Source organism: Microcaecilia unicolor, chromosome 4 (assembly GCF_901765095.1).
Source record: "Microcaecilia unicolor chromosome 4, aMicUni1.1, whole genome shotgun sequence".
NCBI classification, from domain to species: domain Eukaryota; kingdom Metazoa; phylum Chordata; class Amphibia; order Gymnophiona; family Siphonopidae; genus Microcaecilia; species Microcaecilia unicolor.
Window position 1 is genome coordinate 280,519,434 of NC_044034.1, and position 23,026 is coordinate 280,542,459.

At 43.2% G+C, this 23,026-nt stretch overlaps 1 protein-coding gene across 5 annotated transcripts in view; it reads right to left on the reverse strand.

Moving 5' to 3' along the window:
- The window catches only part of TBL1X (transducin beta like 1 X-linked), a 473,837-nt gene that overhangs the window by 366,194 nt on the left and 84,617 nt on the right, over nucleotides 1-23,026 (reverse strand). Inside the window, exon 1 of one of the 5 annotated variants that reach the window (XM_030201626.1) lies at nucleotides 4,001-4,020. The exons of the other annotated variants lie outside the window; for them this stretch is intronic. The gene's annotated coding sequence lies outside the window, so the exon portion shown is untranslated. Of the gene's footprint in view, nucleotides 1-4,000; nucleotides 4,021-23,026 lie in introns of those variants that run through there. 5 annotated transcript variants of the gene reach the window in all.

A 23,026-nucleotide genomic window follows, 5' to 3' on the forward strand; every position in this document is an offset into this window, starting at 1 on the left:
ATAACTACCTACTCATCCTGGAATAGTGTGAATGTTCGTAATGGAAGAACCAATTAAACAGTCAAGCTTCAACACACTATTTCTGGGGGATTTTTTAGATAGTTATAAATGCCAAAGAGGTAAGCACAATCACTAACTCAACTGTTCATACAAGCTCCATGTCCAAATGGCTGATGCTTGCAGTTTCTTCAGAACAGGCAAAAAGGTATTTTCTAAAACATGTATTATCACTGCAAATTTGGAAGTACAAGCATAATTTTCAGTTCCCTCTTATTTTTCAGCAAAATTCTGCCTGCAGAAAATGAGATGCAAGCGACCGAGCACAAAGTGTACCCACAGCAAGTTCAAAGCAGAAGTATGTGCTTATTTTAGGTGCAAAGCCCAGAGGCAGAAAGCACATGCAACCTTTGTCCCAACAGAGTAAGAAAAAAAAAAAAAGAAAGAAAGAGGCCAGTACGATTTTCAAAAGACTTTGCTGAAAAACTAAGAGTAAAGATAGGAGAAGGGAAAAAAAACAGGGAAGAATATCTTGAAACCTTAATGAGAAGCAGGGAACATAGCCAGGACAACAGATGTGCAAACAGAGTTAAAAATAGCTGAGGCAGTCAAGCAGGGTGACAAGACATTTTAGATATGCTAATGAAAAGAAGGAAGAACAGAGGTGGGAACTAAGACTGAGAGAAAAAAAGGAAAGCAAGTGTTGTGGTGCAACAAGTTATAAAGCAAAAATACTAATCAAATATTTGTGTTTAGAGTCCAGCAAAGAAGACTCTGAAGAACAGGTAAATGGGTACGTACGATACTAAGAATGGACACTCCAGATGGAGTACAAAATGATGAGGAATCTAAGAAAGCTTGAGAAATGGTCAGTTTTGCAACTAAAATTCACTGAAAAAAAAGGATAGTCAATACATTTGGGGTGTAGAAATTGAAGGAATAGCCTAACGGTTTGTGCAGCAGGCCGACAACCAGCAAAGTCCTGTTCAAACTAGAGAGTTGGAGGACGACCAAGGATTCCAAAGTCTGAAAGGATATATAATAATAATAAAGATGTTTATTGAGGTATAAAGACTCGACACAACGTCGTGTTTCGGCTGTTAGGCCTGCATCAGGAGTCTTTATACCTCAATAAACATCTTTATTATTATATATCCTTTCAGTCTTTGGAATCCTTGGTCGTCCTCCCACTTTTATTTTATTTCTTGTTGTTGTCCGTGGGGTGTCTAGAGTTCTCCGCCTTCTGGTGGATACTTTTTCTCCAAACTAGAGAGTTGCACAGGGACAGAAATCTTACCCATCCTCGCCCATCCCTGCTGAAAACTTACCTGTCCCCATCCGTCTCCACTGGAATCTTACCCATCCCCGCAAAAAGTTAACCCATCCGAACCCATTCCCACCCGTCCCCGCAAGAATTAACCCATCCCCACCCATCCCCGTAAGAATTTAATGGTACATAAAAGAAAATTTGGGTCAACTCCCTCAGTCTCTCTCTGGATTTGAGCCACAGTACTGTAGGCAAGGAAGGAATGGAAGCTGAACTTGGAACACTCTGGTGTGCACATGTAAGATTTGTCTCTGATTTACTGGCACTGTGTGCTAAGAGGTTGTCACATGCACACGCCAGTAGGTCAGGTGACATCTCATGCTTATGCCTGTGTCAGAGTGGAAGTCTACACATCAGCCAGGGAGCAAAGAGGATTAACTGTAACACAGTAAGTGATGGCAAATAAAGACCTAAACGGTCTATCCAATCTGCCCAATAGTCACACTCATTATCAATTCATGATCAACGAGTGTGATATTATATACTTGATTATGGTATTTCTTTGGTATTTCTGGCCCTATCCTTATGTTCCAACTGCTGGAGTTGCCATTGAAGCCCACTCCAGTCTATTCGTCTTCTCATTTCTGGGACATAGACCATAAAAGTCTGTCCAGCATTGTCCTCATGTTCCAGCCACTAAAGTTGCTGCCTAAGCTGTTTCCAGCTCATCGTAATCCAGATTGCCATGTATGAGACACAGACCATACAAGTCTGCCTGGTATCAGCCCTAGCTCATCACAGCCAGAGTCGCCATCTAAGCATCACTTCACACATCCACACACACATGCAGCCATTTAAGGTTAGATTTTATATAACTTCCATTTTCTAATTAGAGATCCTCTGTGTTCATTCCACGCCATTTTGAACTCCGTCATCATTTGTGTCTCTACCACCTCCTTAATGGAAGACTTTCCACATTTGTGCTGTTAAAGCAAGGAGGAGAAGGAGATAGCACTCAAGAACTTGGTACTCAATAGATGAGAGGCTGGTGCAGATGCAGCTTACACTTCCACGGAAACCCCACAGAACTGCCTCCATCCCAGCGGGAACCCCGCAGACCTGCTTCCGTCCCCTCGGGAATCCTGCAGAACTACTTCCATCCCCGTGGGAACCCTGTGGGTTCCGCAGGATTCCCGCAAACCCCATTCCCGTACAGCTCTCTAGTTCAAAACCCACTATAGCCCTTTGTGACCTTGGGCAAGTCACTTACCCCCTCATTCTATAATTCTGCATGCCCGATTCTATTCGGTGCACAAAACTGTGTGTGCGGGGCAGGCTATAGTAATACCTACAGTTACGCACATCATTTAATAGATTAGCCAATAATTAGCGCTGACAACCAATTATTGGTCAGAATTGATGTTAACTGAATAGGCACTAATTTAAAGTTACAAGCTTTCTCTCCTCAAGTGTGCATTCCAAAAACACAACCAAGAAGATGTTCCATTCAATGTGGAAACTAAAAAGAGTAAGACCTTTCTTCCCAAGAACCGTCTTCCGCAATCTGGTACAATCAGTGGTACTCAGTCATCTAGATTACTGCAATGCACTCTACGCTGGCTGCAAAGAGCAAATAATCAAGAAACTTCAGACAGCTCAGAACACTGCAGCTAAACTCGTATTCGGAAAAACGAAATACGAAAGCGCCAAACCCCTATGAGAAAAACTGCACTGGCACCCACTCAAACAACGAATCACATTCAAAATTTGCACCCTAGTCCACAAAATTATTCACAGAGACACACCAGCCTACATGTCTGACCTGATAGACCCACCACCCAGGAATGCTAAAAAATCATCCCTTACATTCCTTAATCTTTACTTCCCAAATTGTAAAGGTCTTAAATACAAACTAACGCATGCGTCAACCTTTTCCTACCTGAGCACACAATTCTGGAATGCGTTACCACGAAACCTAAAAACGACCTATGAACAAGCCAACTTCCGAAGTCTACTGAAGACCCATCTCTTCAACAAGGCATACAACAATGATCAACAAATATGAATTCCTGTACACACAGCCAGAATTGCCCCTACAATATTTGCTTGCCAAACTACTATCTTGTTTTTCATTATCATGTTACCCAAGATCTTCCACTACTAATAAATGTATACTTTCTTTATAATTCTCATACATTTCTTAAATTTCTATTACTATGTTTGCTTGTTAAATAATACTATGTTCTATCATTACCATATTACCCAAAATTCTTCTGCTATTTCTAAATGTATACTTTCACAAGTATTCTCATTATTCATGATGTATTGTAAGCCACATTGAGCCCACAAAGAGGTGGGAAAATGTGGGATACAAATGCAACAAATAATAAATAAAATCAATCCCAACAAGTCAGTTCAAAAGACAAATCACTCCAATAAGTATGGGTAAAAATACAATTTACTGGGTGAAATTTAAATAAATAAATTAATTAGTTACTTGTTACTTCCAGGCCTACCAATAGCATACAAAGGGGGGAAAATGAAAGCCAAAAAATAGAGGCTACATTCTTGACTCACAAAATCTTTATTCTTTTCTTCTCAGCTTTACCACACACTTGGGCTCCATCAAACAGAACCCTCTACCACATCTTTCTACTCTAAAACTCTTGAACAATTCTCAGGCAGAATTTCTCCTTTCCTTCACATCTCAGGATCCATAACACTCCACTCACTCACCTTTGAATTCCCTAAACTGAAGAGGGGCACCTAAAAAAAAAAAAAAAAACAGTCAAGGCTTCTTCTGGCACTCAATATCTGCACATCCTCTCCCTCTTATGCCGTTTTTCACCAAGAGTTTCTCTCACAGGTGACATAACAATTTCAAATTTATAGTCTGCCATACCTTTCAGCTCTTAGCAGAGTACAATCACAAGAAAGACATTACCAGGAAATATAAACAACAATATAATCATAAAACTAATACTACAATCACTATTCTATGCTAATCCATTGTTATCAATTATTACTACTCAATACGCATTGTTGAAAGAGGAATGTTTTAAGGTTCTGTCTAAACATTTTATAGGTCAATGAAAGATCTAAAAAAGAAGAGATCTCCATACTAAATTTTGTGCCTGATACACCAAAAGTTTCTCAAACAGTTTTAATCTCCTTATTCCCCTAGAAGATAGAAAGAGAAAAAAAAATGGATTTCCTATAAGACTTAGATAAATTAGTAAATAAAGAACGGCCATACAATTTAAAATCTTAAACAAAAAACATGCCAGTTTGAATAAGATCATAGTAACATAGTAGATGACGGCAGAAAAAGACCTGCACGGTCCATCCAGTCTGCCCAACAAGATAACTCATATTTGCTGCTTTTTGTGTATACCCTACTTTGATTTGTACCTGTGCTCTTCAGGGCACAGACCGTATAAGTCTGCCCAGCACTATCCCCGCCTCCCAACCACCAGCCCCACCTCCCAACCACCGGCTCTGGCACAGGCACAGACCGTATAAGTCTGCCCAGCACTATCCTCACCTCCCAACCACCAGCCCTGGCACAGACCGTACAAGTCTGTCCAGCACTATCCCCGCCTCCCAACCACCAGTCCCGCTTCCCACCACAGGCTCTGGCACAGACCGTATAAGTCTGCCCAGCCCTATCCCCGCCTCCCAACCACCAGTCCTGCCTCCCGATCTTGACTAAGCTCCTAAGGATCCATTTCTTTGGCACAGGATTCCTTTATGCTTATCCCACGCATGTTTGAATTCCGTTACCGTTTTCATTTCCACCACCTCCCGCGGGAGGGCATTCCAAGCATCCACTACTCTCTCCATGAAAAAATACTTCCTGACATTTTTCTTGAGTCTGCCCCCCTTCAATCTCATTTCATGTCCTCTCGTTCTACCACCTTCCCATCTCCGGAAAAGGTTCGTTTGCGGATTAATACCTTTCAAATATTTGAACGTCTGTATCATATCACCCCCGTTTCTCCTTTCCTCCGGAGTATACATGTTTAGTTCAGCAAGTCTCTCCTCATACGTCTTGTAACGCAAATCCCATACCATTCTCGTAGCTTTTCTTTGCACTGCTTCAATTCTTTATACATCCTTAACAAGATACGGCCTCCAAAACTGAACACAATACTCCAGGTGGGACCTCACCAATGACTTATACAGGGGCATCAACATCCCCTTTCTTCTGCTGGTCACACCTCTCTTTATATAGCCTAACAACCTTCCAGCTACGGCCACCGCCTTGTCACACTGTTTCGTCACCTTCAAATCCTCAGATTTGATCCCTCTCTCCGCCCGTACCTATCAGACTCTCCCCGCCTAACACATACGTCTCCCATGAATTTCTACTTCCTAAGTGCATCACTTTGCATTTCTTCGCATTGAATTTTAATTGCCAAACCTTAGACTATTCTTCTAGCTTCCGTAGGTCCTTTTTCATGTTTTTCCACTCCCTCCGGGGTGTCCACTCTGTTACAGATCTTAGTATCATCCGCAAATAGGCAAGCTTTACCTTCTAACACTTCGGCAATGTCACTCACAAATATATTGAACAGAATCGGCCCCAGCACCGATCCTTGAGGCACTCCACTACTTACCTTTCGCTCCTGCGAGCGAATTCCATTCACCACCACCCTCTGGCGTCTGTCCGTCAACCAGTTCCTAATCCAGTTCACCACTTCGGGTCCTATCTTCAGCCCATCCAGTTTATTTAAGAGCCTCCTGTGGGGAACCGTGTCAAAAGCTTTGCTGAAATCTAAGTAGATTACGTCCATAGCTCGTCCCTGATTCAATTCTCCTGTCACCCAATCAAAGAACTCAATGAGGTTCGTTTGGCACGATTTCCCTTTGGTAAATCCATGTTGTCTCGGATCTTGCAACTTATTGGCTTCCAGGAAATTCACTATCCTTTCCTTCAGCATCGCTTCCATTACTTTTCCAATAACCGAAGTGAGGCTTACCGGCCTGTAGTTTCCAGCTTCTTCCCTATCACCACTTTTGTGAAGAGGAACCACATCCGCCGATCTCCAATCCCTCGGAACCTCTCCAGTCTCCAAGGATTTATTAAACAAATCTTATCAAACAGATCCTTGCCTCCACTGTAACTTAATCTAAAAATAAGAGACTTAATCATATCTTTTTAATGAAAAAATTTTGTTTTATAGCCATGGTTTGAATAGACTGAAGCTTCTTCAATACAAATTTTGAACAGACTAAATGTTGCAATAATCTAAGTGACTTAGGGCCTATTTTACCAAACCGCTCTAGCGCTTCCTAGCACGGCAATGCCGAAAAAGCCCATACACTTTGATTAGGTTCGTTGGCACTGCCGCGCTGGAATCACTAGCATGGTTTGGTAAAGGAGACCCTTAATAAAAGAGCTTGTATTAATAAAACTGCTTTTCCTCAAAAATTTACAAATTACATTAAGTTTTTCTCAATAATGTGAAGGATTTCATAATTAAAAGGTTAACCTGATTTTCTAGTGATAAATTCTTGTAACTGATTCATTCTTAAATTCAGATCGTTCAAACAATAATAGAAGAGACATTAGGGTTAGGATGATAATCAAGATATAAGAATTTCGTTTTCTCGGTATTCAATTTCAATATAGGTAAATGGGTAGATGGCTTGCAGGAGGTCTTCCCTTTTTATTCTGGATACCACACTTCCTTACCACAGCACCCCTTTCCCCTTTGCCAACTGCTGGATCAGTGTTGTGAGGTCCAACCTCACCACTGACCTGAGGTAGGACCTCACAACATTTCATATACCCCAGCCTGGGTATTGGGAGGTAATCCTCTTGCCTAGGTCTCATTCAGTACCCAGGACCCCACTTCCTTAAATCACCTTGACAGAAAGAAGGCGAGACACAAATTTCCCTCAAAAATACTCCTTATAACCTTTATAGAAACACTGGTAAAAAAGGCCCGTTTCTGGAACGAATGAAACGGGCGCTAGCAAGGTTTTCCTGGGAGTGTGTATGTTTGAGAGAGAGAGCCAAAGTGACTGTGCGGGTGTGTGACAGAGTGAGACTGTCTGTGTGACAGTGTGTGTGTGAGAATGAGAGTGTGTGACAGGGCCCCCTCCCCTGTTCCTAATGCCCCTCACCCCGTTCCCTCCCCTCCTTTTCCTCCTCCTTCCCACACTTTGGGTTCCTTAAGGCTTTCAAAAGTCTATGTACCCCCATGACCCTAACCACCAGTATCCAGATACCCCACCGCTTTCCTCCTCACCCCTCCCCCAAAATGTAATACTTTCACGTCCTTCATTTTTTAAAAAAAAGTGTCCTATCTACCCTGTGTACAAATGCCCGACATTCAGATTGTGTTCCTCTCGTAAATTTTCATTTCTTTCATTCATTCAGAACTTGCCCCCCACCCCCCCCCCCCCCTGAACACTTTTGGTTCCTTCAGTCTTTTAAAACTCTCCTATGTACCCTGTGTGCTAATGGCCAGCATTGAGATTGTTTTCCTGTCCCAAATTTGCATGTCTTTCAGTCATTCACAACTCCCCCCCCCCTTCTCCAGTTTAACACTTTCGTTTCCTTCAGTCTTTTAAAACTCTCCTATCTACCCTGTGTCCTAATGGCCAGCATTGAGATTGTTTTCCTGTCCCAAATTTGCATGTCTTTCAGTCATTCACAACTCCCCCCCCCCCCCCTTCTCCAGTTTAACACTTTCGTTTCCTTCAGTCTTTTAAAACTCTCCTATCTACCCTGTGTCCTAATGGCCAGCATTGAGATTGTTTTCCTTTCCCAAATGTTCATGTCTTTCAGTGGTTCAGAACTCCCCCCCTCCCCCCATTTAACACTTCCGGTTCCTTCAGTCTTTTAAAACTCTCCTATCAACCCTGTGTCCTAATGGCCAGCACTCAGATTGTTTTGCTTTGCCAAATTGTCTGTCACTGATGTCACTGAGGTCAGTGCGTGCCCGCCTAGCAGACCACTTCCGGCAGGCACAGTCCCAGGCACATCCTGTTGGAGGTGAGAATTATTATATAGGATAGGAGACCGACAGCAGGCAAGGGCCAAAAGGGAATTGGTACTTGATATACCGCCTTTCTGTGGTTTCTGCAACCACATTCAAAGTGGTTTACATAGTATATACAGATACTTATTTGTGCCTGGGGCAATGGAGGGTTAAGTGACTTGCCCAGAGTTACAAGCAAGGCCAGTCTTAGGCAGGGGCAGTCGCACATGGCCTTGCGGCAGCCAATCCCTGCTATTGCCGTTTCCTGGAATGCACAGAGATCTGACTGCTTTGCCTCTCTTCCAGGTGCCCTCCCGGCACATACCTGAAGCCACTCTGGTGGTCTAGTGGATTCTTCGGGGCAGGAAAGATCCACAGTCTTTCCTGCTCGCTGCTGCTGACCCTCTTGCTACTGCACTGCTTTTTAAAAATGGCTGCCGAGACTTCCAAACAAGAAATTCCATGCAAAACTAATAGACCTTGCTTTCCATAAAAACACTCATGCATGTGCGCATATATTAAAGAAAAACTTACATAAGTATTGCCACACTGGGACAGACCAAAGGTCCATCAAGCCAACCCAAGTCACAAATATCTGGCAAGATCCCCAAAAAGCTCAATAAATTTTATGCTGCTTATCCCAGAAATAAGCACTACTAAACTAAACTACTAAAATCAAGTGTGGATCAGGCACTAAACACAATTGCTTTCAGGAACAGTCACACAGAAAGCATCTTCCCTTCAGAAAGTAAATTAAAAACAAGCAACCACTGGCAGGGCTCTGGGAAGTTTCCTTACATGGCTATGGGATTCTTTAATTCATAGGTTCATCAGATAATACAATGGAGCTCAGATTACTACTCACTTGACGTACATGCTGGTCTGTGGATTAGGAGTTTACTTACTATTAAAATGTCCATAGAAGATACCTACATAGCGGTTTTGTCTCAAATTGTCTCTATTTACACCATTAACAAAAAGGATATACCCCACAAGAAACAACTCTTTCCTTTTAAGAGCAGAATATTTAACAATGATACAACAACTTAGGTGGAAACTCTCCGCTATCCTTTTTGTTTTTAAAGCACTTTAAAGGACAAGCCAGGCTACTCTGTTAGCCCTCTTTCTTCACTCCAAGGGAAAAAGTTCTGGAAACACTTCAGCAGTTAGCTGCTTCCCTACTTCTTTCATGGGCAACTAACTCAAGGTTTAGCAAACACTTTGATCCAAGTGCCGCACTAAGAGTCATGACTGAAGCAGGGGAAACGGGGGTCTTTGGTCTAAGGAGCAGAAGCAATGTAACCCCCAAACCTCTATTCTCCCAACCAGACCCTACATTCTCCTCTCTCTTCTCACTCAGCCACCGAAGTGTCCGCCCTCAGACCTGCACAGTAAGCATAAACGTCTGGTGGCAACTAGCATCAATGTCCACCTACACACAACTCCTCCTTCTGCCACACAAAATCATCAATGAAAACCCCAGAAGTCCACCTTCGATAATGCCTGTCTCTCAACATATTAAAAAGTGATTGTTTTTGAGCCTTTGGTGATGTCACCAGGGCAGGCAGGATGTCACAGCTGTGGCCGTGACCACCCTCAGACTTACCCTGTTTCTGGGAGTCAGTGGCTGTGCTGGCTTCTGCTTGTCTCTGTGTCTGTCTTAGTTTCTCTCTGGCTCTGTGTGCTGATTGCCCTACTGAACCTCACCTGTGTGGGCTATGCCTCTTCCAAGATGGCTGCCGCCGACTCCTCTATGCCAGTAGCCAAGATGGCTCCCGCTGGGCTGACTTCTCTGTGTGTCAAGCCTCGGTTTGGATGCAAGGTGATTGCTGCAGCTGTGCCTCTGGTGTTGAGGGGCTTTATTAATCACTTAGAGACTACAGCCTTTGCCTTTCGTCTAAGGGCCCTGGTGTGTAGAGTGCTCTGTACACTGTTTCAGTGTTTGCTCTGTGTGAGTTTCTATGTTTGACTAGATAGCTTGGGCACAGTTTGCTTGTTAGCCTGTGTATAGCTTTGCTAGTTCTCTGTGTTTGTTCCTAGTGTATGACTAGCTAGCTCGGGCACAGCTTTGCTTGTTAGCTGGTGTATAGCTTTGCTAGTTCTCTGTGTATGTTCTTAGTGTAGGACTTGTTAGCTTGGGCACAGCTTTGCTTGTTAGCCTGTGTATAGCTTTGCTAGTTCTCTGTGTTTGTTTCCAGTGTATGACTTGTTAGCTTGGGCACAGCTTTGCTTGTTAGCCTGTGTGTAGCTTTGCTAGTTCACTGTGTTTGTTTCCAGTGTATGACTTGTTAGCTTGGGCACAGCTTTGGTTGTTAGCTAGTGTATAGCTTTACTAGTCTCCTGAGTTTGCTCCGTGTATGTTTCCAGTGTATGACTGGTTAGCTTGGGCACAGCTTTGGTTGTTAGCTAGTGTATAGCTTTACTAGTCTCCTGAGTTTGCTCCGTGTATGTTTCCAGTGTATGACTGGTTAGCTTGGGCACAGCTTTGGTTGTTAGCTGGTGTATAGCTTTACTAGTCTCCTGAGTTTGCTCCATGTATGTTTCCAGTGTATGACTTGTTAGCTTTGGCACAGCTGTGGTTGTTAGCTGGTGTATAGCTTTACTAAGTCTCCTGAGTTTGCTCCGTGTATGTTTCCAGTGTATGACTTGTTAGCTTTGGCACAGCTGTGGTTGTTAGCTGGTGTATAGCTTTACTAAGTCTCCTGAGTTTGCTCCGTGTATGTTTCCAGTGTATGACTTGTTAGCTTGGGCACAGCTGTGGTTGTTAACTGGTGTATAGCTTTACTAAGTCTCCTGAGTTTGCTCCGTGTATGTTTCCAGTGTATGACTTGTTAGCTTGGGCACAGCTGTGGTTGTTAGCTGGTGTATAGCTTTACTAAGTCTCCTGAGTTTGCTCTGTGTATGTTTCCAGTGTATGACTTGTTAGCTTGGGCACAGCTTTGGTTGTTAGCTGGTGTATAGCTTTACTAAGTCTCCTGAGTTTGCTCTGTGTATGTTTCCAGTGTATGCCTTGTTAGCTGGTGTATAGCTTTACTAAGTCTCCTGAGTTTGCTCTGTGTATGTTTCCAGTGTATGACTTGTTAGCTTGGGCACAGCTTTGTTTGTTAGCTTGTGTATAGCTTACTAAGTCTCCTGAGTTTGCTTAGTGTATGTTTATTGTGTATGACTGGTTTGCCTGGGCATAGCTTTCCTATTAGCTTGGGTACAGTTTACTAGTCATTGTGTTTAAACCTGCCTACTGCCGGAACCCGGACATTCCCTGCCTGTCTGCCTTGCCTTCGCCTAGGTGCCAGGGGGCACTCCTGGATCCTCATTCCTGCTGTTCCTGCTTGCAAGTTCCAGTTCCGGTTTTTTCTGTAAGCCCTGCCGGCCGCCCGAACCTGAGGGCTCAACCCTCGGGGAAAGGTGGTTAAGCGTAGGTGAAGCCTAGGTCCAGTGTGTTCCAGTCCAGCGGGTTCCGGTCCCGTGGGTTCCGCTCCAGTGTGTTCCAGTCCAGTGGGTTTCACTCCTGTATGTTCCAGTCCAGTGGGGCCACTCCAGTGTGTTCCAGTCCAGTGGGCTTCACTCCAGTGCGCACCCGTCCGGTGCGTTACAGTTCCGTGTATTCCTGTGTGGAACTCCAGTCCGGGGTTCCGGTCCAGTTTTGTCTCATCTCTACCTTGAAGGTGATCTTGCCTGCCACTGCCGCTCCACGGTAGTGGCCCAAGGACTCACGAACCCAGTGCTCCCGGGGAAGAAGCCTGACCGTCTGCCAAGGTCCTCGAGCACGCGACACAGGAAACCAGCATCAGTGGGCCAGATCATATGTACGTTTTGGAGCTAGAAGTAGGCCAGAAACCATGACTTGGCATAACGGACTAGGCCCACAAGATGCTCATCTCTGCTTTAACTCTTAGTCATAATCTGACCCCAGATCCTAAACTCATTGTATAGGCTCTCTCAATTTCAAAATACAGTTTTGAGAATTTCCTTTTACTCACACTCCTACCTGTAGAAACGTAGGCTGCCTTCCAAAACAAAGAGTCACTCCTGTTAGCGTCTCGTGATCCTCTCTACAGATTCTGGCAGCCATGTTGGATAGCCATTCAGCCTCTACACTCTGCAGCCGAAATCCTTGCTCCTTTCTCACACACAAACTCACTAGAACACTGCTACCCTGGGAGGAACCAAGAAGAGTCTCTCTGTTTCTCTCCAAATTGTTTTATAGATTGCCCCAGTTAAAACTCTAGACCTTACCAACAGGGACGAGGATCTCTTAACATGGATCTACTAGGACATACCACTAATCAACCATGGGTTACAAACTTCTCCCCTCCCATACATGCCATGATACACGAGAATGCTCCTCCCCTGCTCTTTAGAATCAACAGCTGCACTAGTTTCATATTTTCCCCATTTCATAATCGCTGATGCAAGGGCTTGACAGTAAAGTGCAGGTAAATTGATATCCTAAATGGAACCTTGTATGTATTTTTCCATCTCAAGCATACAGTGCTGGCAGCTACTGTGACTGACTACTGTACATTAGCTTGTGTACATTATGTAATGAAGACAGAGCGCTTGCAAAATCCAACCCACTGTATCACTGTCAGGCTCAACCAAGCAACTTTAACATGCAGTCTTGCAAAGAAATTAGCAGCACTATAAATCTAACACCAAAGACACAGTCAGAGCAGCTCTACTTCTCAAAATCTACAAAACATTACAGTCAGAAGTTTTTGAACTCTGAAGTGCTAATGGAACTTAAAATCATCATTTTCAGTACATTTAAATCAGGGGCATAGCTACGGGTAGGCCTGGGTGGGCCCAGGCCCACCCACCCAAGCGCACGCACACTAAAGCAGCAGCAGCAGCAGCCTAGCGTGCAGCAGAGACGGGGCACCCGCTCGCGCTCTGGCTCAGCTGATCTTTCCAGGAGGTCCGAGGTTCCTTCCTGCTTCCAGCCCGATTGGCCCGCCCACTACGACACCCAAGCAAGCGCACAATACATACTCTGTGAAGCAGCAGCCTGGCCCTGCCGTAAGCTACTACTGCTACCACGTCGCGTTGCAGCCGGCACCCGCCCAGCAGGCTCAGCTGATTTCTCCACTCCAGGCGTGTCGACTCGTACAGTGGTGGAAATAAGTATTTGATCCCTTGCTGATTTTGTAAGTTTGCCCACTGACAAAGACATGAGCAGCCCATAATTGAAGGGTAGGTTATTGGTAACAGTGAGAGATAGCACATCACAAATTAAATCCGGAAAATCACATTGTGGAAAGTATATGAATTTATTTGCATTCTGCAGAGGGAAATAAGTATTTAATCCCTCTGGCAAACAAGACCTAATACTTGGTGGCAAAACCCTTGTTGGCAAGCACAGCGGTCAGACGTCTTCTGTAGTTGATGCTGAGGTTTGCACACATGTCAGGAGGAATTTTGGTCCACTCCTCTTTGCAGATCATCTCTAAATCATTAAGAGTTCTGGGCTGTCGCTTGGCAACTCGCAGCTTCAGCTCCCTCCATAAGTTTTCAATGGGATTAAGGTCTGGTGACTGGCTAGGCCACTCCATGACCCTAATGTGCTTCTTCCTGAGCCACTCCTTTGTTGCCTTGGCTGTATGTTTTGGGTCATTGTCGTGCTGGAAGACCCAGCCACGACCCATTTTTAAGGCCCTGGCGGAGGGAAGGAGGTTGTCACTCAGAATTGTACGGTACATGGCCCCATCCATTCTCCCATTGATGCGGTGAAGTAGTCCTGTGCCCTTAGCAGAGAAACACCCCCAAAACATAACATTTCCACCTCCATGCTTGACAGTGGGGACGGTGTTCTTTGGGTCATAGGCAGCATTTCTCTTCCTCCAAACACGGCGAGTTGAGTTCATGCCAAAGAGCTCAATTTTTGTCTCATCTGACCACAGCACCTTCTCCCAATCACTCTCGGCATCATCCAGGTGTTCACTGGCAAACTTCAGACGGGCCGTCACATGTGCCTTCCGGAGCAGGGGGACCTTGCGGGCACTGCAGGATTGCAATCCGTTATGTCGTAATGTGTTACCAATGGTTTTCGTGGTGACAGTGGTCCCAGCTGCCTTGAGATCATTGACAAGTTCCCCCCTTGTAGTTGTAGGCTGATTTCTAACCTTCCTCATGATCAAGGATACCCCACGAGGTGAGATTTTGCGTGGAGCCCCAGATCTTTGTCGATTGACAGTCATTTTGTACTTCTTCCATTTTCTTACTATGGCACCAACAGTTGTCTCCTTCTCGCCCAGCGTCTTACTGATGGTTTTGTAGCCCATTCCAGCCTTGTGCAGGTGTATGATCTTGTCCCTGACATCCTTAGACAGCTCCTTGCTCTTGGCCATTTTGTAGAGGTTAGAGTCTGACTGATTCACTGAGTCTGTGGACAGGTGTCTTTCATACAGGTGACCATTGCCGACAGCTGTCTGTCATGCAGGTAACGAGTTGATTTGGAGCATCTACCTGGTCTGTAGGGGCCAGATCTCTTACTGGTTGGTGGGGGATCAAATACTTATTTCCCTCTGCAGAATGCAAATAAATTCATATACTTTCCACAATGTGATTTTCCGGATTTAATTTGTGATGTGCTATCTCTCACTGTTACCAATAACCTACCCTTCAATTATGGGCTGCTCATGTCTTTGTCAGTGGGCAAACTTACAAAATCAGCAAGGGATCAAATACTTATTTCCACCACTGTAGCTGTTCCAAGTATCCATCCTACGCGCATGACGTGGCTGTGCGCGGCGGCGGGCGCGCTCATCAGCTTCGCTCTCAACTCGCTCCTTGGCTCTGTCGTCGGTTCTCTCGGGCATTAGCTGCACGTGGACGGCTGCACGCAAGGCACGCAGGGGGGTTGACGATTAGTGTGAGCCTCAGCCTGGCCCTGCGCTGCCCTGAAAAACGTGGGAATTTGGAAAGAAGAAGGTTCTAGTTGGAATCGAGATCATCCAGTCAGTTCCAGAATCGAGTTAACAGCAGCAGCTGTCAGCCCAGCCCAGCAGCAGGTAATACATTGTAAATGCTTTTTTTTTTTTGTAATTTTTAAAAAATTAAGCTAGCTGGAGCCTGGGCACTATTAAAATGTATTGTTGTGGAATTTCTGGGTGGGGTAAGCACTTCACTGCCTAGGGCAAGAAATGTATTAAAATATACCTTTTTTTTTTGCCCTGCAGTGAAGAGCCCACCCCCATGACCTGCCAGCATTTTGATTACTCTTTTGTAATCAAAATGATGGCTGTGGTCTGGTGGGCTTCTGGATGGGGGAGGGGGGTAGACATTTCACTGCCAGTGCCGCCCTAGGGCAATGCTAGTGTGTAGTACTGGCAGCCCTTTTTGTTTTGCTTTTTTTTTTTCTCACGAGGTAGTGTATTGGTGCTTTATAGCCTAGTGTAATTACAGTTCTGCCTTTTCAAGCATAAGTTTGTAGCTCATCCTGTCCTTGGAATTAGTGCTGTTATGGTTTAGTAAGGATATGAGTGTGTTTTTGCACAAGTTTGTGTATAGCATTTTGCAGTAGAGAGACTGTGGGATAATGTAATAGTATTTAAAACTATCAATTTTTCCATTAAGTATGTATGTGGTTATACTGATGCAGGGCAGCTGTTGGGCAGACTACTTAGAAATCCATCATCAAGTGAATTCTAAGGCATTATTTTGTAGGATCTCAAGAGACACTACTCATACTTAGACAGTGCGTGCCCACCCATATTAGCTCTGGGCCCACCCAAAATCTCAGGTCTGGCTACGCCACTGATTTAAATAGGATTCTTTTAGGTGCATTTTGCAAAAACGTTAGCACGATTGTGTGTGTATATGTATATATATATATATATATATATATATACACACATATATATATACACACACACACACATATATACATACATACACAAAAATGTTTGTGCATGCACAGACAGTGACTAATCCTGAAAAACAAAGGACTATAGGGCAGCAAGGTAGCAGGTGGAGTCACAGCAAAAGCAACACAGTGGCAGGAAATGTGGGCCTTACAATCAGAAGCTACAGAGAACCACTAGCCAGTGCAACATAAGACATTGGTGGGGAGGAAGAAAGGGGATACGAGAAGAAGTGAGCCAGGGGAAGTAGGGAACAGAACTTCATGCATGTCCATCTATACATCCCCATAAGCACATATCTACACCCTCCTATGTAGACACTACAGAAACTCGTACTCACATCTTACATACAGGGATGGCACTACAGATTTTCTGCCCTGGTTTTCAGCCCAACCTATGCAAATGAGGCCCCGCAATTCCCCTAATCCTAGAAAGTTGCTCCCAAATTTCCAACTAATACGCAACTTTGTGTGCACAACTTTTGAATAAGGTCACTCACCTAACTTAATAGATTAATTGGATGGTAAGTGGCTTTAACAACCAATTATTAGCTATACTTGGTGTTTACTGATGCTAAATTGTACTAGTTGACAGTTACGTACATAACTGCCCTCAGCTGGTGTTTTGTAAGTTGTGAACTCAAATTCCAGAGCGCACAACTCTGAGGGGATGTAGACCTTAGAGGAGAATAAGCGGGTTGGAAATGTCAGGTAGCAACGACGCAGGTTATAGAATACTAGCATTTCTATGCACAAGCCTAAAGTTAATCTAATTCAGGAGACCTCTAATAATTAGTTTGGAGACTACTGCTTTACACTGTTTTCATCTTATCTCAGACACTCTATCATATTAAATTCACAGAAGGCCAGTGCTATCACTATTCTAACTACAGTCCTGACTGACTGACGTCCTGTTAACATGCAGGATGTGTCAGTCAGGACTCACAGTACAGATTAGCGAACGCGCCGGAGACCGGTGCTGAAGAAGACTAAGCCTGGCAGGGGTTGGGGACCCCCGCCAGTAAAGGTACCTGGCGGCGGGGGTCAAAAGTGACAGGAGAGGGTCGGCGGTGGCGGGGGAAGGGCAGTAGCGGCGGGGGGGGGGGGGGGGTCCGAAAGTGGCAGGGAAGGGTTGGCAGCAGGGGGGAGGGTCAGCAGCTGGGGAGGCCAGCTAAAATGTGCCCCCCCACCCACCTTGGTATCTGGACCCCCCTCCCGCCGAGGTCTGGCTACGCCCCTGTTTACTACTACACAAATCTTTAGCTTGGGCTGGAGACATGGCACAATATGCAACTAAAGCCTCCCCTGTCAAACAAGTGGCAATTCTCTTCCGTTACAGTCAATGGAAGAGGAGAAAGTTATTGAACAAAAACAACACAGAAACAGAGAAAAATGTAGGCAAGGATGGCCTATCCAGTCTGCCCATCCATGCCATCCGTTCTCCTTATCACTTCCTAAGAGATCTTACACACTTGTGCATATTACCAGAAAAGGATATAATATATACACACACTTCTAACAGAACCAGAAGTGCATAATAATGAAATCATTTACCAGACAGCTTACAACTGAAAGATATTTCCAATTACCTGTAGGGCAGTAATATTTTTCAAATAGAAAATTAAATGGATGGAAACCTTTTTATGTTAAAAAAACAAACAAACAAACATTGAACAAGTATGTTGACAAAAAGCCTCCATAGTTCTTCAAGCTGCAGACTAATTTCTTGTACAAGCCCATCAGGGGTTCCAACACAGAATAGATGTTTTGGTGGTTTGTCTTGATGGATGCTACATGCTGCTGTTGTCACCATTAATATTTTATAGACAGCAGACCCTCTTCATAGCAAATCATTTGGGAGCTAACAAAACTTATTTTTATAGCAGAATTTGACCACTATAATAGTAAACACCATAATAGACTTCCTTTCACAGTGTGTGGGTGGGGGGGGGCACAAACAACAGAACATTTTAACACCACATTCTCTGGATCTATTTTCCATACATCACAAACTGTTGCTTGCCAAAACAAAAAACGTCGAGCACAATCTACCTTAAAAAAAAACCACAAGGTCAAATTATAATAAATCTAAAGACTTGCTTTCTTCATCCCCTTTAGGCATAGACAGCCTTCTGACTCATTAAGAGTATAATAACATTAGGATGCAGAACTACACATACCTAACCAGTGTGTTCATGACCTGCTGATCTAAGCAGCTCCAGGGATATATAACTAGTCTTTCAAGTTCCAAAACGAGAGGGATTTATGTACAAATGCACATAAGGACCTGTGAAAATCATGTTGTTAGAACTCAAGAGCTGGGCCCAGTCAGCATGTATATTACTTGCCATAAGTCAAGGACTGAATCGCTATTTTTCTATTTCCCATCCCCCGTCTCCCCCCCCCCCCCCCCCCCATCCATGGAAAATAAGAATTAAAATGTGGAAGTGCAAGATAACAAGACAACATTTAGAACAGCATAATTCTGGCACTTAAATAATGCCCTGTGACAAGAGCTGCATTACAGAATCATGCTGCAGTGCCATGAAAAGCTGTAAGAACTTACTGCATTTAAGATTTCTACTGCTATAGTCTTGTAATATTTAATGAAATTTCAATAATATCCTACTTTTTCAAGGCAAATTGCACCTCTCTCCTAGGATTACGTTTAAAGCTACTGAAGATCAACAGGGAAGGCAACAACAACAAAAGTAACCTCCTAGAGTTTTTTTTTGCTATTTTCTCAGAAGCTGCTTTGAAATACAATGATAAATTTTAAGTACTTATTTAGTCATCATACTTACATATTACTATTAAACAACATTTAATTATCTAACGCTATGTTGATGTTGCTGACATTTTAGCGTTACTACTTAGCAATTTTTGTGTGTTAAAAATGTTCACGCTAAACCAAAGTAAAATAACTTCATTTGAATGATAACAATGTGTCATAATTTCGCAGTCACTGTGAATGCTCAAAGTGTCCACCCCCAGCTTTAATACAGGCCTTCAGTCACTTTGGAAGTTCTCAACAGCCTTGTTGATCGGTCCCTGTGGCAGGCTGTCCCAGACAAAAGACACAGAGGAAACAAACCTCGCAAACAGCGTAGGTGCACAACCACATTGACGGTGCCAAAAAATAGAAAGACGACACTGTCAAGTCCAATTCTTTTATGCATCCACTGATTCAACATGGGCCTGTGTTTCGGCCAATGGCCTGCCTCAGGAGTCTAAAAATATATATAAATCACATTAAAACATATAAAGCTAATATGCAATATGATTTAAAAACCTAAATAAAAGCAATAAAATAAAAATATGCAACACAGAAGATGACAAAATATAGATAAAAATAGGTATAAAATATACACGTATAAAAATGAATATTGTTACAATGTTGATAATACATTTACAGTGTTCATTATATAAAACATGGACAAAGTTACAAAACACAAAATGCAAAAATACAATACATAATATAATATCATCTATAAAAGAGAACAATACATATTGGATGTGTTAGACAACTGCGTCCCAGATCGATCATCTGCAGCATTTGCTTGAGTTCGACAACTGTTTGCGGCTTTGGGTGGAACTTGTGATAGGCCTCAACCATTGCTCCCCAGACAAAAGTCTATGTCACTGTGACATCATTAACAGTAAGCTAGAACCCGGGGTGGGGTGGTGGTTTTTTTTCCCCAAATAATGGTAGTTTTACAGTGCAAACATTTTTGAATGTGGAAAATCGCTGGGTGGTCACGTTAAAATGTGTGTAACTTCAACATGTTTAAGGACAATCTCATTCCACTCGGAACATAAACGTAAATAGTAACAGCAACTAAACTGTAAAATTTCACACTGAAATTCCAAGTGGTTACTGAGAAAACAGCAAAAAAAAAAAACCCTCTAGGAGGTTCCTCCCCCCCCCCCCCCCCCCCCTCACCCTGTATATACTCTTCTAAAGGCTATGGACCCAATATTTTGAAATCGCTGAGCAACTAAATTTTTGCCTCTAAATTAGCCACCTAAATTTGTACCTTATTTTCAGCCATAACTTTTCAGCAGAAATTTCATCTTAATTTAGGAGCTTAAAATTACGCTTATAAATTTATACCTGCCACTCGTTTCCCTATTTATTTAGCCTAATCTATGAGCCTAGTGCTAAAAAATCAGTGTTAAGCTCCTAACTACTTTTCCTTGCCCTAAATCTGCCCCTACTGTCACCCACTTTTTATGCTCCTAAATTTAAGTTTAGTGAAATTTTGAGCAAAGGTTTATACACCAAGCCATAGTAAATTTTCAAAGAGGCCAATTCATGAGCATAACCGTCAGTGTCAGGAGAATAAATCCTTTGAATATCAGGCCCTATACTTATAATTTGAAGATCTACTGGTATATCTTTGCCAAGGATGTTTATACAGCTGAGGATTGTTGCTGTAAGACCTAACTATACAAGGGAAGGAAGAGAGATAAAATGGTTTAAAAAGGGATGCCCAAATCAAATTTACTCTTCAGGTTCGCTGTGGTAAGGGATGTTGCAAAGGTAACAGTTCTAGAGGGGGAGAGAAAGAGGAGTGCAGAGAAAGTTGTGATCATTGCTGAAGGCAGTGCTTCTTTATTGTGGGTCAGGATCCTAAATGAGGTCACTCGGTGGTCTTGTGGGGGGGGGGTCACAGAAACTGGATTGCTCCCCTTCCCCTGGATCTCCAGTGTGATCTATGCTCAGTAATGGCAGATTGGGGCCTGCGAGTCAGTTGATGTTACAGGCCCTGATCCCTCCTCCAGTGTAGGCCTCCTGTTAAGACTGGTATAGGGGTCTGTTAGTGCACACGAACACGGAGTCTTGAGTTGACTAATGCTGCTGTTACTGCGCCGCTACTGTTGCTACCACTAACTTCATGGTTTGCAAAAGCACAGGTAGTAACAAGTAGCAACGTGCTATTTTGTTTTCATCATCATCTGGGGGTCAGAAAATTTTTACATGTTAAAATGGTGCCATATTGGATAAAAGTTTAGGAAGCACTGGCTTAAGGATTAACAACTGTCAAGTAGTAGTAGTAGTAGTAGTAACTAGGGCCCTGTTTACTAAACTGTGCTGTAGGTGCACTAATGTTCTTAGAGCGACCTAATGCTAGAGACACCCATAGGAATATATAGGTGTCTCTAACATTAGCACATGCTAAAAATGTTAGCGCAACATAGTAAACAGGGCCCTTAGTGACCAGATTCAAGGATTTGATGCCATAAGCCTACCTGGGAATTTTTCTCCCATTTTATATTAGTTCTCTCCCATCCTCACCCCCCCCCCCCCCCCCCACCCCTAAAAAGTGCATTGTTGTGACATTTCTGGGCAGGAGACATAAACTAGGCTTCTTTTAGAAAGGCTTCTGGAAGGAGCATGGTGTACGCAGCCCAGACCTGTCTGTAATAACATACTAATTATGTTGGGCAGGAGGGTATTTGAATATGCTCATGGCAATAAGTCCCACCTCTGACTACAAATGTACATAAGTGGACGGAAAAGTGCTAAGACAAAAATAAATGGGACCTTATTTTGTGTATCTGGAAATTGTAGATGATAGTTATTGACATATAATTCCTATTTCTTCTGTGTTTTATTATTTGCGATATTTTCCCCCTTCGGGATATTTTTATTCATATTTGTTATTATATTAATATATTTCTAATACTTTGTAAAACTGCTTTGCTGATATAATACACAATAATCTATCAAATACAATAAACCTTAAACAATGTGGTTGTCAATGAAGACTCAAAGGTCCATAAACACAATAGAAAAGCAAAGATAAATTTGTAAGCCAGAGGTTTCTGAATAAATTGCTTCCGGTTTAAGTCAGCGGAGAACCAAAACTTAAAGAGTGGAGTTGTCATCTAGTGGTTAGAGCACCTAGCTGATAACCAGGGATACCAGGTTCAAATCCCACTGTTCTCCTTGTGAGCTTGGGCAAGTAGTCACTTAACCCTCCATTCTACAAAACTAGCCTGCAAATCATGCAGAAGACAAGGAAATACCTAGGGTACCCGAATGTAACTCAGGTTGAACTACTTCTAAAAATGGTGCGAGTTAAATGTAAATAAATAAATTATACAAGAAAGGAGAAAACTGTATGCCATGGGAAGAACTGTGTTCCGCCTTTTCTCAAAGCCTGAAGATACACTAGTAGCGTAAGAAGGGACACAGGAAAGTAGCATCACCCAGAAGAGTTCAAAATAGAGAGGTAAAGTTTATTAAAAAGGGACCATCCTTAAATACAGGAAGAACCCAACATGGCCGTGTCTCAACAGAGCAGGCGGTGTCAAGGGTCACAATCTGTTTGAAATTGTCTCAATTAAATAAAAACTTGTGGAGCTAAGGGAATGATTCCTGCTGTCACTTTAAGTTTTTATTTGAGACAATTTCCAACAGATTGTGACCACTGATGCAGCCTGCTCTGGCGAAATATAGCCATGCCGGGTTCGTCCTACGTTAAGGGTAGTCCCTTGCTAATAAACTTTACCTCTCTATTTTGGTCTCTTAAAGCCTGGTGCTCTTTCCTGCGTCCCATGCTGGTCCTGTAGCACTTGCCTCTTTTTTTTTTTTTTCTATTATGGAGAGTACAGCGCTTTTGTTTGAAATATATAAAACCCCAGCTTTTGACTTTGTCTGTTTTTACTGACCCCATAAGTTTTCTTCCCATCGACCATGCATTTTACTTTCACGTGTGCCTCAGGCAGGCCTCCTACGGTCAACTAAGAAACACTGGCTGTTGCTGGGTGGAAAGTGGGAGAGAAAACACTGATTTTATCTCAACACCCACTAACAGCAAAGCAGTGACTTACTTCCCCTTGAACCATGGCAATGATTTGCTTTTCAGACTGAGGCACTGAGAAAACAGTGCAGAAGACTGA